The following is a 16,405-nucleotide window of genomic DNA, read 5'->3' as shown; positions in this document are numbered from 1 at the left end:
CGCCCACCGCACTGAGCACTTTAATAAACCCGAGTAAGAGGACGCCAGCACCACTATTAGCCTCGTTATGACTCCCCTCTGACCTGCCGCCAGGATTATTGGTGCACCGCCGACACTGCTGCCGGTGGTCACTGCCCCACACCACCATTACTGTGGTACACCCCCTTCCCCCATTGACGGGTTAGTCACGGGTGTACACGACTATTACTGTAATACACAGCTTTTGGTACAGTGACGTTCATTTTCCCCCCTTTCCCTGTGAACCTAAGACCTCTTTTTCTTCTTGTTTACATTCTGCTATTGTTATGGCCAGTTGTTGACCGTATCGCCTGAACTTCGAACCGCCTTCCCAACCCTTCGTGATCAGGTGGGGCGTTGGGACGGGCGTGACTGGGAGGGGACAGAAAGGGAGCGGGACATTGTCTCCCCAACCCCATACACCACCTCCCTCACCGTCTTTATGACTGAATGGTCAGAGTTCGGTACGACCCAGAGCCTTCTATGTTCCATCTATTCCTTGGTCTTCTCCCTCTCGCATCCAGCACGCAGATCATCTTCACATATATCCCTCTTCACTCATCCTCTCCATATGGCCAAACAATTTCAGACTCACTCTGGTCGGCCTTTCCAATCAGCCTGCACTCACTACCACACATCTCTCTGATGATACCGTCTCTTACACGATCAACCCAGCCTACTGCCACATATTGTTCATAGGCTTTTCATTTCCAGAGCGTCTGCCCTCCTCCTGTTCTGTGAAAGGCTTGTGAATCACCCAGAATATACTTTCAGGACTGTTATGTCGTCAGTCACACTCATTTTTGCCGGTACAGACACTGATCTTCCGTTCCATACACTCATTAACTCGCTAAGGGTCTTCGCCCTCTCTTTCACCTTGTGACTCGGTGCGGTCCCTACGGTTCCTTCCCCAACCACGACGACCCTCGGGTACATAGAGCACTCTACTTCCTCCAGGCTGTCCCCATTCAGTACTCATATTCACACAGTCCTGTCTCACCTCCTTGCTGTATCCTTTACCGTACGTCGTTCACATTAACTATACTACACATTCTCAAACTCTGTAACAAGCCTATGTAGTCTCAATGTAGAGCGTTATACCAAAGTCATGTCGTCTGCAAATATTCCTCCTCATCTAACCTCCAGCATATGGAAGACCCACTACTAGCTCCAAGATCCCTTGCATTTACCTCCTCACCATCCATGGCGACATCACAAATCCTTGATGCAGACACACCTTCACCAAAGGCTACCCTATGTTCCTAACCTACTCGTACACGTACCTTTCTCGACAAAAACACCTCGGTTCATTGATCAGCTTTTGCGTTTACCCCATATATACGTTAGGACCTTCCATAAGGCATCTCTGTTAACCTGTCATATGTTACACATGTCTCTGCCCTTCCTCAATCATTTTTTCATGCAGTCGTCAAAGCGAGCACCTTGTCCACGTCCCTTACTTCTCTTGAAGCCACATTGCTCGTCTTCATTGCATGACAACTACCCTTACAGCAAAGAGCCTTACAGCCACCACTCTCCACCCAATCAGGAATTCTCAGTAGAACATATATCTCTTAGCATTCCATTTTGTCTCCTCTTGCCCTTATACCAGGTGACTGTACACGCACTCTACCAGCCCTCAGGCACATCACCTTGGGCTGTTGACACGTCGACCTACCTAACTAACCATTCAGCGGCGCCGTCACCCTTGAGAAACTCAGCTGCAACCCCCATCTACTCCTAGCGCTTTACGACCTTTCATCTTGCGAAAGGCTTCCATTATTTTCTCTCTTTTTACCATCCCGTTCGCCATGACTCCCGCGCTGCACATCCCATCTCGTCCCAAACACACTACCCTGCCCCTTCCTCACCCGACACATTCAGCAGTCCCTCAGAACACTAACTTCGTCTTGTGTTCTTACCTTCTTTGTCTGATGCCATTGTCCACGTTTTGCAGTCCTCGGTGTCACCGCTTATTTGTCCTCCTGATGTCCTCACACAGTAAACCTCCTTCCAAAACATTTTTCTCTTCTCTTTGAACTTCATGGGCAATTTTTCTTTCCATGTCTCATTTCTCCTCTTTATTCATTTCTCTTACCTTTCTCTCTGACCTCCTGCCGCTTTCTCTTGTACTCCTCCCAGTCTGTCTTTCTCAGTCCTTACAGATATCACCCATACACCTCCCATTTTCTCCTTCACCAGCATGACACCTTTTTCCATTCTTCTACTCACTACTCTTTCTCATACACCTTCATCCCACCTTCCTCATGCTTCAGACGTCACCCGCGTATTCAAGTCATGCTTCCCGAGGTACTCTTCACTGCTCTTCTATTCACTTAGTGGTATCTTCTGTCACCCTGTATCATTCTTCACTCAGTCTTTCCTCATGTCTCCTCTTCTGTCGCGGACAAAGCACACGCCATCAGCTATCATTAGTCAAATATATATATATATATATATATATATATATATATATATATATATATATATATATATATATATATATATATATATATATATATATATATAAATTAAACAACCATGGAGACATCACACACCCCTGCCGCAAACCTACATTCACTGAGAACCAATCACTTTCCTCTCTTCCTACACGTACACATGCCTTACATCCTCGATAAAAACTTTTCACTGCTTCTAACAACTTGCCTCCCACACCATATATTCTTAATACCTTCCACAGAGCATCTCTATCAACTCTATCATATGCCTTCTCCAGATCCATAAATGCTACATACAAATCCATTTGCTTTTCTATATATATATATATATATATATATATATATATATATATATATATATATATATATATATATATATATATATTATCCCTGGGGATAGGGGAGAAAGAATACTTCCCACGTATTCCCTGCGTGTCGTAGAAGGCGACTAAAAGGGAAGGGAGCGGGGGGCTGGAAATCCTCCCCTCTCGTTTTTTTTTTTTTTTTTTTAATTTTCCAAAAGAAGGAACAGAGAAGGGGGCCAGGTGAGGATATTCCCTCAAAGGCCCAGTCCTCTGTTCTTAACGCTACCTCGCTATCGCGGGAAATGGCGAATAGTATGAAAAAAAAAATATATATATATATATTCCTATGAGTCGACGGGGAAAATGAAACACGAAAAGTTTCATTTTCCCCGTGGACTCATAGGAATATCTTGATCACGCGCAAAATTGTGATCCTTTCCAATATATATATATATATATATATATATATATATATATATATATATAAGGATGTGTGTGTGTGTGTAAAACGACACCACACACACACACGTGTATTTTCCCGTACTTGTTTGAATTATTTTCAAATTGTGAAATAAGGTAGACGGAAGTATGGCATGCATAGTGGAGGTGTACGGCAGTGTATGTCTGTCGTCACGTACCTCCGTCACACTTGTCATCACCTCACTGGAAAATAAAGATGATCCATCTTGATGACGAGTTCTGACAGTCGACAGATTGTGTTTGTCTCAGCTTTTGATTGTTGGTGAAGTAATACGACAGTGGACGGCTGCGTGGCGTGGAGTTACACGTTCGTGTACACCGAAGTGGCGAGGACTTCCCCGATGGGGTACAGCGGGCTGAAAATTAAGTGTAAGGCTTATGAAAGAATTTACGGACGTAAAATGTACTGATGCGGGAAAAACTTTGGAGGTGTGTGTGTGTATGTGTGTGTGGGCGGATCTTCAGCTGTGGTAAGGGGAGGAAAAACAGGCACCAGGGCGGGTTGTAAAGTGTGGCCTTGACCAGGAGCAGCAGCACCACCTCCCTACTGCCTGCCTCCCCACTAACCATTTGATGTCCTGTCTTTTCTCACACGACACCACCTGTTCGTCCTCACGAAACCTTCTTGTACTCATTCCACACGCTTTTCCTCACACCACCTGCTCTCTGCCCTCACCACCTGCCCTTTGACCTCATAATACCTGCGTGTTGTCCCCATCCGAACATCTTTATGTTGTTCTTGGCAATTTACTGCTGTCTTCTTACCAACTTTAAATTACCCATATTCTTCTTCGCCTGTTGGTAGTACAGGAAGAACTGTTATACCACCTTCGTCCTTGCTAACAACTCATTCGTCCTTGCTGACATCACCTTCGTCCGTACTGACTGCATTCCACACAAGACACGACCCTCCACCTCAACCACACATTTTACACTTTTTCCCTTCCTGCGTCAGTGTGGGTACCCGTGAGACCTGACTGTGACCCTGTGGGATGCCATTCCCTCTTCCTCCTCGAGACCCAGAGAGATGAACCTGCACAGCAGTACAAGCACCAGCAGCAGGTATATACACCCGGGTCGGGTACGTCCCCCTCTGTGGGTACCCGTGAGACCTGACTGTGACCCTGTGGGATGCCATTCCCTCTTCCTCCTCGAGACCCAGAGAGATGAACCTGCACAGCGGTACAAGCACCAGCAGCAGGTATATACACCCGGGTCGGGTACGTCCCCCTCGTGCCGTTTAGTGGCGAGGTTTTATAAGGGAGTTGTGCGGGTGTGGGCGTGTGTACATATTCAATGTGCTGGAATTGGAGGGGGCAGAAATGCCATATTACCATTTTGGTGTGTTTTTCCCCATAGGAAGCCAAGCCACCCACAGGCTACCCCTGATTCTCTCTCTCTCTCTCTCTCTCTCTCTCTCTCTCTCTCTCTCTCTCTCTCTCTCTCTCTCTCATTTTTGTCCTCATCCTCCATTTTCTCTCATATCTCTTTTTCGTCTCCATTATCTCCCTGTCTCCTTACCTATACTCTCTCCCGTAAACTTATGTATGATGACCTGGCCTTTGACCGTAACCCTCTGAGGGTTGAGGTCAAAGGCCAGGCCATTAGTACCCAAGGGCTTTACCGTCGTGCTCAAGGGTCACAACCGTCGTTCTCATGCGATCGCACCCTCGGTGTGCTCCAGGGTCGTACCTTCGTACTTGAGGATCGTACCGCCTTGCTCCGTGGCTGCTCCAACACCCACCCAACCACCTTCCTCCTCCTCCTCCTCACCCTTTATGATCGTGGACCCCGACCTGTGGTGATGACCACATCCATCCATCTCTGTGAGACATTAATGAACATAACAGCTGTACTGATGAAATGTATTGTCCCCAGCCCCAGCCTCCTGCGTCACCTTCCCCGCTGCCTAATGTTTTGTGTTTGATTTACATGTCGCTGGAAGCTGTGTGTAGGTGGGTGGTGGTGGTGATGGGAGTGTTGCTGGAAGCTGTGTGTAGGTGGGTGGTGGTGGGGATGGGAGTGTTGCTGGAAGCTGTGTGTAGGTGGGTGGTGGTGGGGATGGGAGTGTTGCTGGAAGCTGTGTGTAGGTGGGTGATGGTGGGGATGGGAGTGTTGCTGGAAGCTGTGTGTAGGTGGGTGGTGGTGGGGATGGGAGTGTTGCTGGAAGCTGTGTGTAGGTGGGTGATGGTGGGGATGGGAGTGTTGCTGGTGGCTGTGTGTAGGTGGGTGGTAGCAGGGTGTTTTGTTGGTGGCTGTGTGTGTAGATGAACGTCGAAGTTTTTGTTATGCTTCTTTGCATGTGTGTGTGTGTGTGTGTGTGTGTGTGTGTGTGTGTGTGTGTGTGTGAAGGCCATGTGGACGTGAGTCTGCTCATCTGTATAGTGTATTGGGAAAGTGTTCATGTTTTTCCTTACACTGTACCCGCAAGATTTTTCTTACATTTTTCGCTTAAGAATAATGTGGGAAACACCCGTAAATTTCAGGACAACAGAGAAGAAGGGTGGTGTTGGGGGGGCAGCAGTGGTGGTGATGATGAGGGGGGGGCCAACAGTGGTGGTGGTGGTGGAGGAGGAGGAGGAGGAGGAGGGAGGAGAGACTAGCCAAGGAATAGGGTCATCATTGCCTCACGTGAACTGCCTCGCTTATAGTGCATATAAACTTTTGGAGGGGATGATGTGATTTGGGCGTCCAGGGGTTCCCGCATGACCCACCCCCACCATCAAATACCCACTACTACATTTGGTAGAGCCAGGCCAGCTTAGTGTGGTAGAGCCAGGCCAGCTGTGGTCGTGGGGGTGCAGGTGAGAGGGCTGGAGGGCGGTAGGTGGTGTGCAGTAGAGCCCGCCACTGGTACGCCCACCCCGCCATCCATTACCCTCCTCCGCTTTTTCCCAAAACATAATTATTGTCCCAGGCGTTAGGATCATTTTCCTCTTAGCACTGGCCTGGTTATCGCCTCTACCGCAGCCATTAGTTGAGCCGATGTTGCATGTGATAGAATTGTTCCAGCGGCCGGCCACAGGCGCTGGTCAGGCAGGTCGCCAACGCCGCCGTTCGCTCTCTACCAACGCTTCCCGCTGATGGCACCAGCCGTTATTGTGTTACGATCACCGTTGCGACGCATGTTTCGCTCCTTTCCGAACGTAAATAGTGCGATATGTTCATGCGAAGGCAGCGGTAACGTCTGTATTCCCTTGGCGTACGAAGCTGCCAGCGTTTCACCTCCGGCGCCTGACGATCATCATAGCGGCCGACCTTCTCAGGCGTGAGCTGACGGGTGTGTCATCCCACACGGCTGGGCTGATCAGAGATAACGAACCTCTCTATTCGCCCAAGTGTGCCACACGCCAAAATATATTGTTATTGTGTCTTGAGATTTATTTGTTCAAACCTTTCCAGCGTTGTTGAACCCACGACACGTCAAGCCTCCTCCACGTTGGGAGTTGACAAACAAAAGTTTACATAGTTCGCCCGACCTTCTCGTTTTATCTTTGTGGATTGTAGAGTGGAGTAGAGCAGGACCGTCTCACGCACTCGATCCACACCTTCGCCGTCTGTACCCGTGACCAGGGATGCACCACAGGTCTTGCTGGATCATCTGACATTGGACGCCTCTCCCATCACATCTTCCCCACCGATGTATGCACTCACGCCATGTCTATACCCCATCACTATCCCCCATCTCCATATATAAGGATTAGGAAGGCAGGATACTATAACTGTCCTCCAGTATATAACCTCGTTCAACAGATCGAGTCTCCTGTTATCTGTTTGTGCCATGTTTTGTCGGTCATTCCAGCACTACCAGTGACATCTATCATTCCATCCCAGAAACAGCTGTCATGTCTATTTCTGGGACGTTGTCTCTTGTACATCTGTCATCTCTCTCTATCTCTCTGTGACGTTGTCTCTTGCACATCTGGGTGTTCCCCTGTGATGCTGTGTCCCTCCCTCTTTAACTCTGCTCATATACCATCTGAACACCCCTTGCGTCTCCATGCTCTCTGTCAAAATGGTTCGTCGGCCAGGGCCTAACCGTCGTCGTGCTCAAGGATCGTGCGCGTCGTGCTCAAGGGTCGCACCCGGATTGCCCAAGGAGGGAGTTGATATATTTCTATGTCTCACGGCTCCCCCGACATCATGAAGATTAAATGCGTTACACATCACCTCCACCGGACTTACTCCACATGCTTACGGCCACGTTTAAATCATCTCCGCTCATTTGACTCAACTTTTCTGTCTTCACGACCCGCGCACACCCACCTGCTCGCTCTTTGGGCCTCTTGCCAGCGGCCACGAGTTTCGGATACGGGAGGTATAGGCCCGGGGTATGGTAGCATCCCCGGGTCTCGGGTGCGAGAGGTGGGCTCGGGTCTAGCAAGCGTCCTCGGGTGCAGGACGAACCACTGCATCAAGCAGATTACGAGACCAAGTCCTGTTGTAAGACACGCGAAGCTACTGGCTAAGTTGCCGCCCTCGGGGGTCGGCCGCGAGGCGCGGGGGGTATTTTATGAAGGGAAATCAGAACTGATACGGGAAACCGATTCTCTGCCGGATATTTATTGGGGGAATTCCGAGTGAAGGATTTGCATCTAATTGAATGTTAAGTTATGTACAAGGCTTTATGAACATTTTATTCCAGTGTTGAGGATACGATTTGTCGAGATTGCTATGTGTTAACACCTCCCCACCCACAACCCCCCTCCCACTCCCTTCTCCAAGCACACACACACACACACACACACACACACACACACCAGAGCACACAGCATGAAGGGCGACGGCTCTGCATCACACACAACATGACGGGGAAAACACAAAAGTTGCTCTCATGTTTTTTGTTATGTACATCACCCTGGTTCTCCCTTCTATTTTTTTTTTTTTTTTGCGAATTTCAGAGTACTTTGTTGTTGTTTTTTCCTCGTATTTATTTATTTTTTTTTTTTTTTTTTGCGAATTTCCCCATATATCATTTCTTCTGGTCCCTACTTTTAAAGGAATAATTCTGTCCTATCCCAAAGTCGACGTTGTATTCCATCGTTTGTTTTCATTACCTTTCGTCTAATGTCTGTATGTTATCAATTTTTGAGTTTCGTCAGTGAATTTCTCGTGGTTTGGACGCTCATCCATATCCCTCTTCTCCTTTTACGGAAAATGGGATCTTACCTCTTGTTTCGTTTTACTGAAAATGGGATCCATATCTCTCGTTTCGTTTTATAGAGAATGGGATCTTTCTCGTGTCGTTTTACACAACATGGGAGCCATATATCGCGGTATCGTTTTACATGAAATGGAATCCATATCTCTCGTTTTCTTTTTAACAGAAGATGGGACCCATGTCTCTCGTTGTTTTTACAGAAGATGGGATCCATAGCTCTTGCGTTATTATCCTTAACTTGTATGACGTATCCTTTACCTAAAGGAGTATCCTGTGTCGCTTAGACATACAATGTTTTTGTTGTGTCGTTTACCAGACAGTGTGTTTGTTGTGTCGTTTACCAGACATTGTGTTTGTTGCGTCGTTTACCAGACAATGTGTTCGTTGTGTCGTTTACCAGACATTGTGTTTGTTGTGTCGTTTACCAGACAGTGTGTTCGTTGAGTCGTTTACCAGACAATGTGTTCGTTGTGTCGTTTACCAGACATTGTGTTTGTTGTGTCGTTTACCAGACAGTGGGTTTGTTGTGTCGTTTACCAGACAGTGTGTTCGTTGTGTCGTTTACCAGACAGTGTGTTCGTTGGGTCGTTTACCAGACAGTGTGTTTGTTGTGTCGTTTACCAGACATTGTGTTCGTTGTGTCGTTTACCAGACATTGTGTTTGTTGTGTCGTTTACCAGACAGTGTGTTTGTTGTGTCGTTTACCAGACAGTGTGTTCGTTGTGTCGTTTACCAGACAGTGTGTTCGTTGAATCGTTTACCAGACAATGTGTTCGTTGCGTCGTTTACCAGACAATGTGTCCGTTGGGTCGTTTACCAGACAGTGTGTTTGTTGTGTCGTTTACCAGACAGTGTGTTCGTTGTGTCGTTTACCAGACAATGTGTTTGTTGTGTCGTTTACCAGACATTGTGTTTGTTGTGTCGTTTACCAGACATTGTGTTCGTTGTGTCGTTTACCAGACAATGTGTTTGTTGTGTCGTTTACCAGACAGTGTGTTCGTTGGGTCGTTTACCAGACAGTGTGTTCGTTGTGTCGTTTACCAGACATTGTGTTCGTTGTGTCGTTTACCAGACAGTGTGTTCGTTGGGTCGTTTACCAGACAGTGTGTTCGTTGGGTCGTTTACCAGACAGTGTGTTCGTTGTGTCGTTTACCAGACAGTGTGTTTGTTGTGTCGTTTACCAGACAGTGTGTTTGTGTTTGTTGTGTCGTTTACCAGACAGTGGGTTTGTCGTGTCTTTACCAGACAGTGTGTTCGTTGTGTCGTTTACCAGACATTGTGTTTGTTGTGTCGTTTACCAGACAGTGTGTTCGTTGTGTCGTTTACCAGACAGTGTGCTCGTTGTGTCGTTTACCAGACAATGTGTCCGTTGGGTCGTTTACCAGACAGTGTGTTCGTTGAATCGTTTACCAGACAATGTGTTCGTTGCGTCGTTTACCAGACAGTGTGTTCGTTGCGTCGTTTTACCAGAATGTTTTGACATCCAGTATCGTGCAGTCTGTATGACACGGACGTTGCTGGTCAGGTGGCACAACCTCGCAATGCCACTCTCGCCCCTCGTCACCGCTGACACTCCACCGTTCACAACAGGCGTCCCTCGGGTAGCGGCGTTTTAGCTGGACTCAAGTGAACAGATTGGGTGTTATATGTATGATGCTTCTGAGATGCTCTCTCTCTCTCTCTCTCTCTCTCTCTCTCTCTCTCTCTCTCTCTCTCTCTCTCTCTCTCTCTCTCTCTCTCTCTCTCTCTCTCTCTCTCTCTCTCTCTCTCTCTCTCTCTCTCTCTCTCTCTCTCTCTCTCTCTCTCTCTCCCCAGTTCGTCCTCAGTGCCCGGTGTGTGGCTGCTCGCTCCTCCTGTTATATATATTATCACCAACTTCCCCTCCCCTCGCCCAGCACACTCCCCCAACATCTTGGCCGAAACTTGTCCAAACTCCACTTTTGCTGGCTCTCTCTCTCTCTCTCTCTCTCTCTCTCTCTCTCTCTCTCTCTCTCTCTCTCTCTCTCTCTCTCTCTCTCTCTCTCTCTCTCTCTCTCTCTCTCCTTACACCGTTTTTTTTTTATATATCTTTCCCGATGATCCTCTCTTTTGATCATGCTCTTAATCATATTCACCTTCGTCACCATCATTGGTCGCCACCATGACCGTCTCCACCTGCACTGACTGTCCACAATCACCAGACTTGTCCTCACTATCACCACCACAATCTCCTCTTCCGTCCGTCACCAGCACTGCTTGATACCTGCCACCACTTCCACGCTGGCATCCGCCATCACTTGGAAATGGGCCACACCACCGTACACCCACATGGGCCCGCCGCCATCACCCCTCACCTCATCCACCCATCAGCTGCAAGTCTTCCACTCCAATACCCGCATGATCCACCGTCATCCTCGTCTCATCTACCGCCGCCACAACATCCATGATCACCCTGTCACCCACAACCCTCAAAGCCTCGTAATGGTGAAGCCGATCACACCACCACCACAACCACAACCACCATCACTTATCTCCACCACCCGCCTCACCATCACAGTCGAGCCAAGAACACGAGCATCGTAATTGCCATCACCATCACTAGGGCGGCCGCAGCTGCTATACCCATTGATTTTACCACATTTATTTTTTTTTTTTTTTTTACCAATTTTTGTGCAACGATTAAAAAAGATTAAATCACGTAAGGTTTATTGAATATACAGCTGCGTAAACTAGATGTGTCCCCTACACTGTCCGCTGATGGTGAGGGGGAAATATATATATATATATATATATATATATATATATATATATATATATATATATATATATATATATATATATATATAGGGGGAAAAATAATATTGGGTGTGTCCGTAGTTATGAGGTATGGTTTAGGTCCCCGCCATCCCCTCCACCTGATGTTGACAGTGGTATTTAACCATACATTGGGTCGCGCCCGCCACACTCCCAAAACGAACACACACATTACACACACACACACACACACACACACACACACACACACACACACGGGCGGAGTTGGTTGGCTCGCGTGAGAGAGAAAGAATTTATTACCATGTGTATGTAACACTAGCTGGAAAAAAATATATATCATTTTGTATTTTTATTATTTTTGAGCACTAAAGGGGTATTTTGTATTTCAAAAAACTTATGGCAATTAAAAAGGCGTCCAGGACCGTGTGACGAAGGGGTCTGCGGTTGGTTGTCGAGATATTGTGTAATGTGTTCGTTTTCTTGTGCTCTGTTATGGAAGACTATATGCTGTCTACGGCATCGTCCAACGCTCAGTTGGACGATGCCTCTCTCTTTTTTTTAACGTTGTGGCTAGACCACCTCATTTGGACCTTTGGTCTGTGTGGTCTGTGTATATCTATGTAACTCAAAGGGAATGTAGACACACACACAGACACAGCGTGACCGCCTTAGCAATGATCCGCGACTTGCAGCAGCCCATCTAAAATTTATATCTTGGGTATCTCGATAGACCTTGTTTATAGTTCAGGCCAAATCTTGCAGCGGTGGCTTAATAGTGCAGTTCATTCCGCGGGTGTGGCGCGTCTGCGGCGATATGTGGCGTGTGCTGTAGCTGCCCGGCCGGCCAGACGGCCACCGTTACTCTCGCTGACTTACTGGCCGACGCCACCACCCTCCTCCCTTTCCTCCTCCTTCCCTCCTTACCCCACAGCCTCCAACTAAAAATTCTCTTTTAGTGTGTACCAAGTGATTAAGTTCTTATTATCCGAAACCCGTATCTGATCGTATTATCCGCAATCGTTTTCTGTTATTATCTGAGATGGGAGCTTGTGAAGCGGTTATTCTTTTGTTATGACTTTAACAAAAGTGATTTGGAAGAGATCACCTTTTTTTTTTTTGTGATGGTCGGTGGGAAGCGAGTTCATCCGGACTAATGAGGTTGACCTCGACCTTGACCCAGGTCCTAGACAATGGTAGGACTCGTCTGACGCGCTGTGTGCATCAGATATTGTAATCCTGTTTTCCAATCCTAAATGTTGTGAACATGTCTTTCTCTTCCCGCTCCTCATCTCTGCTCTCACACTTAACCATCCAAGCACACGAACACATGCACGCTCTAGTTAAAACATATTCGCTCGCAATTTATGCAAGAAACGCACATGCGATTATTCACAAACGCGTCGACGAAGCCGCCAGAACCCTGGTAGGAGGTTTTTGTGCTTGGGATCAACAGGTCGGCTGGAGGTAGTGGCCGTGGCGGCTGGCCATGACACCAGCGGTTGAACTCATAAGCACGATCCTTGGGGTATGATGGCTTGGTATGTAAAGTCACCAGTAAGGATCAAGTCAAAGGCCAGCCAGTGCATCATACCCTTGGGGGTTTAAGGTAGTTTAAGGGGTTCGTTAGGCAGCCTAACTCATTTTAAATGTCCCATGTCATGTATGTCAGGAAACACATCACAAACGTTTACCTCAAGAGTTTGTTCTTCTTTAAGGACTACTTTGTACGTGTGTATAACGTATTTAGAGCTTTTTTTTAGGGATTGCTCTCCTTTATTTGAGTCTTTGTCTTGTCCTCCATATGTACACTACAGAGAACATTTTCTCTTGAAATACACCACACGGAACATGACCTCAAGAATATATATATATATATATATATATATATATATATATATATATATATATATATACTCCAGGAAACTTTTAGGGGACCTGCCTTTATTAATGAGGCTATATATCGGTGGCGTGTTCCATTAAGAAGCAAGGTAAGCATTGTTCACTCTGTAAAAAGTTCTCTCAAAATACATATATTTTTGTTTTCAGTTGTATATTGTTTAGCTTTATAGAACATTTTACACTTATGTCTAGTTGTAATAGGAGTCTAAACTTGGTAAACGGAAGTGTTCGTTGCAAGAAAATCTCTCGCATACGTAATGGAGAAATTGCAGTGGAAAAATTATTTGCCACTACCAGACGTAAGATGTGTAATTAGTTTATATTAAAGCATTTCACCCAAATATAAGCGAATATGAATCACACCAATCTAACATGCTGTGGAAATCATTTACATGTTTGAATTTCCCCGCAGTGATATTCAATGATGGTAATTCATATTGCTGGAGATTTGGAAATGAAATCTGTGCATTCCTAATAACCTTCTCTGTAGCTTGCTGCCTGCACAAGTGCAGCGTTACCAAATCGACGATAGCTTCATCTTAGCAAAATTTTGAAACTAGTTTGTGTTTCTTGGGATTATTCTGAGTTTTCCATTATTGAAGTTTTACCTTTAATCTAAGATTATGCTATTTCTGTTAGAATATATCAGAAATAACGTTCTGAGGACTTGTCCAAGTACTTAATGAGTAAGGACTTATCCAAATACTTCGTGGGTGTCATAAATTACTACAAACCATAAAGTATTATTAACTATTTTGTATCTTTTTCATAACTTCAGAGACTCACAGTTGCATAAAGTCTGAACTGTTTTCAGCGGAAATACATGATTTTCGCTCAGTTTTTAGCGTTGTATTTTGTTTTGGAGATGGTAACAGTGTGTGATTCCAACTGTTTTCATGGGAAATAAGTCGACTTTCAAAAGTGCTAAACTGGTTATTATTTTCACTTATCAAGGATTTTTACCCACAAATTGAAGACGCTAGAAAAAATTCCATTGAACTGTGTTTGAAATGGCAAGCTAGATATTCTTTTATGTTACTTCCTGTTGTATTTGTTGATTGAAATCAGTAAAGGTTTGTGACATTTGTTTACCTTGGGTGTTTACCTTTTCCATAGCACGCTGCACTATATTCAAAGTATACTTTTTGACCCAGGAGTCCTTTCTATCTTTCTAAGCCTCCTAAACCGCTCAGGAAAGTCGGCCATGTCCACTGGTTGGAACCGTAGATTGATGAAGGTTCATTTTATCTGCTGACAGTGCAGGGTAATCTGAATAGCAAGTGCTTGGCGTCTTCCTTGTGGTAGTTGCATGGTGATTGTTGAAACAGTGTTTGTTATATTGAAGGGATGGATGATGTGCGGAGCGTAGACGGGAGAGTGTGAATCGTGTTCGGGGAGTTAGGGTAGTAGTTTAGAGTACGGTCGCTGATGGGTAGAAATGATAGAAATCAACGATATTGGTACCAGTGGATTCCTTACTATGTGTAGGGGTCATATAGAGCGTGGAGTGTAAATTGTAGAACCTCCAACCCCATTAGTTTTAGAGTTCTTATAACGTGGGCAGGGCTTTGAAGTAGAGGGAAATTGTGGGGTAGAACACAAAAACTGAGCAGTTGACGAGGTAAGGAATGCATTCGTAACACAACTTCTAATTCTAGCAAAGAATAAAGGAAAATGGTGACCATATATCATTTTCTATTGTCCCAGTGCTTAATATGACATAAGCGACCTTCCTGTGGACAGCTATGAAGAAAAAATCACCTGGCGTTTGTTCAGCTTCTATGGAGATTTTTTCAGATTATATATTCATATACATACTAAATGAAGTAGTACAAGAGAACTTGCCTGTAGAGTCTAGAAATTCCTAATTTTCCATATAATTCGTGCATTCCACTGAATGCTGCCTGTCATAACGTTTAAATCCAAGTGAATGCAAGTTTTGCATCTTTGTTTCATTGTATAGATGTTGGTTGTTTGTGGTGACCAGGCAGCCAATGATCATTGTGTGTGGTTTGCAACTTTGCTATATTTGCATTTGAGAGAATGGAGCAGATGAATTATTTATAGAGGATGTTAAAAGATTCTTTTACTTTCCAAATCCTGTGCCAGTAGATGTTCTGAGGGCATTTAATTTGTGTGTTGCTGTTGTAGGTGTGGGGAGAGAATGTTGTGTGTTGTATTTAATGCCTGTAATGGTTAGTGTTTTGTTCATTAGGAGTGAGTGTTCATTCAGAGTGATTGGAGGGTGTGAGATTGATTCATGTCTGTCAGAGGTTAAAAGAGTAATTGAGGGGTTCTTTGAATATACATATATATATATATGTATATATATATATATATATATATATATATATATATATATATATATATATATATATATATTATCCCTGGGGATAGGGGAGAAAGAATACTTCCCACGTATTCCCTGCGTGTCGTAGAAGGCGACTAAAAGGGAAGGGAGCGGGGGGCTGGAAATCCTCCCCTCTCATTTTTTTTTTATTTCTCCAAAAGAAGGAACAGAGAAGGGGGCCAGGTGAGGATATTCCCTCAAAGGCCCAGTCCTCTGTTCTTGGCGCTACCTCGCTAATGCGCGAAAAGGCGAATAGTATGAAAGATATATATATATATATATATATATATATATATATATATATATATATATATATATATATATATATATAAAGAGCGTGGTTGAGAGAGCAGAAGAGGGTGTTTTGAAATGGTTTGGGCACATGGAGAGAATGAGTGAGGAAAGATTGACCAAGAGGATATATGTGTCGGAGGTGGAGGGAACGTTACTTACTTACGTTACTTACTCGATCAAACCACCTCACACCACACATTGTCCTCAAACATCTCATTTCCAGCACATCCATCCTCCTGCGCACAACTCTATCCATAGCCCACGCCTCGCAACCATACAACATTGTTGGAACCACTATTCCTTCAAACATACCCATTTTTGCTTTCCGAGATAATGTTCTCGACTTCCACACATTCTTCAAGGCTCCCCGGATTTTCGCTCCCTCCCACACCCTATGATCTACTTCCACTTCCATGGTTCCATCCGCTGCCAGATCCACTCCCAGATATCTAAAACACTTAACTTCCTCCAGTTTTTCTCCATTCAAACTTACCTCCCAATTGACTTGACCCTTAACGCTACTGTACCTAATTACCTTGCTCTTATTCACATTTACTCTTAACTTTCTTCTTTCACACACTTTACCAAACTCAGTCACCAGCTTCTGCAGTTTCTCACATGAATCAGCCACCAGCGCTGTATCATCAGCGAACAACAACTGACTCACTTCCCAAGCTCTCTCATC

At 45.2% G+C, this 16,405-nt stretch overlaps 1 protein-coding gene across 10 annotated transcripts in view; it reads left to right on the top strand.

Moving 5' to 3' along the window:
- The window catches only part of LOC139765482 (uncharacterized), an 843,718-nt gene that overhangs the window by 788,323 nt on the left and 38,990 nt on the right, over positions 1-16,405 (top strand). The window lies entirely within an intron of this gene.

Source organism: Panulirus ornatus, chromosome 55 (genome assembly GCF_036320965.1).
Source record: "Panulirus ornatus isolate Po-2019 chromosome 55, ASM3632096v1, whole genome shotgun sequence".
NCBI lineage: Eukaryota > Metazoa > Arthropoda > Malacostraca > Decapoda > Palinuridae > Panulirus > Panulirus ornatus.
This window is presented reverse-complemented; position numbering and strand designations above follow the sequence as displayed.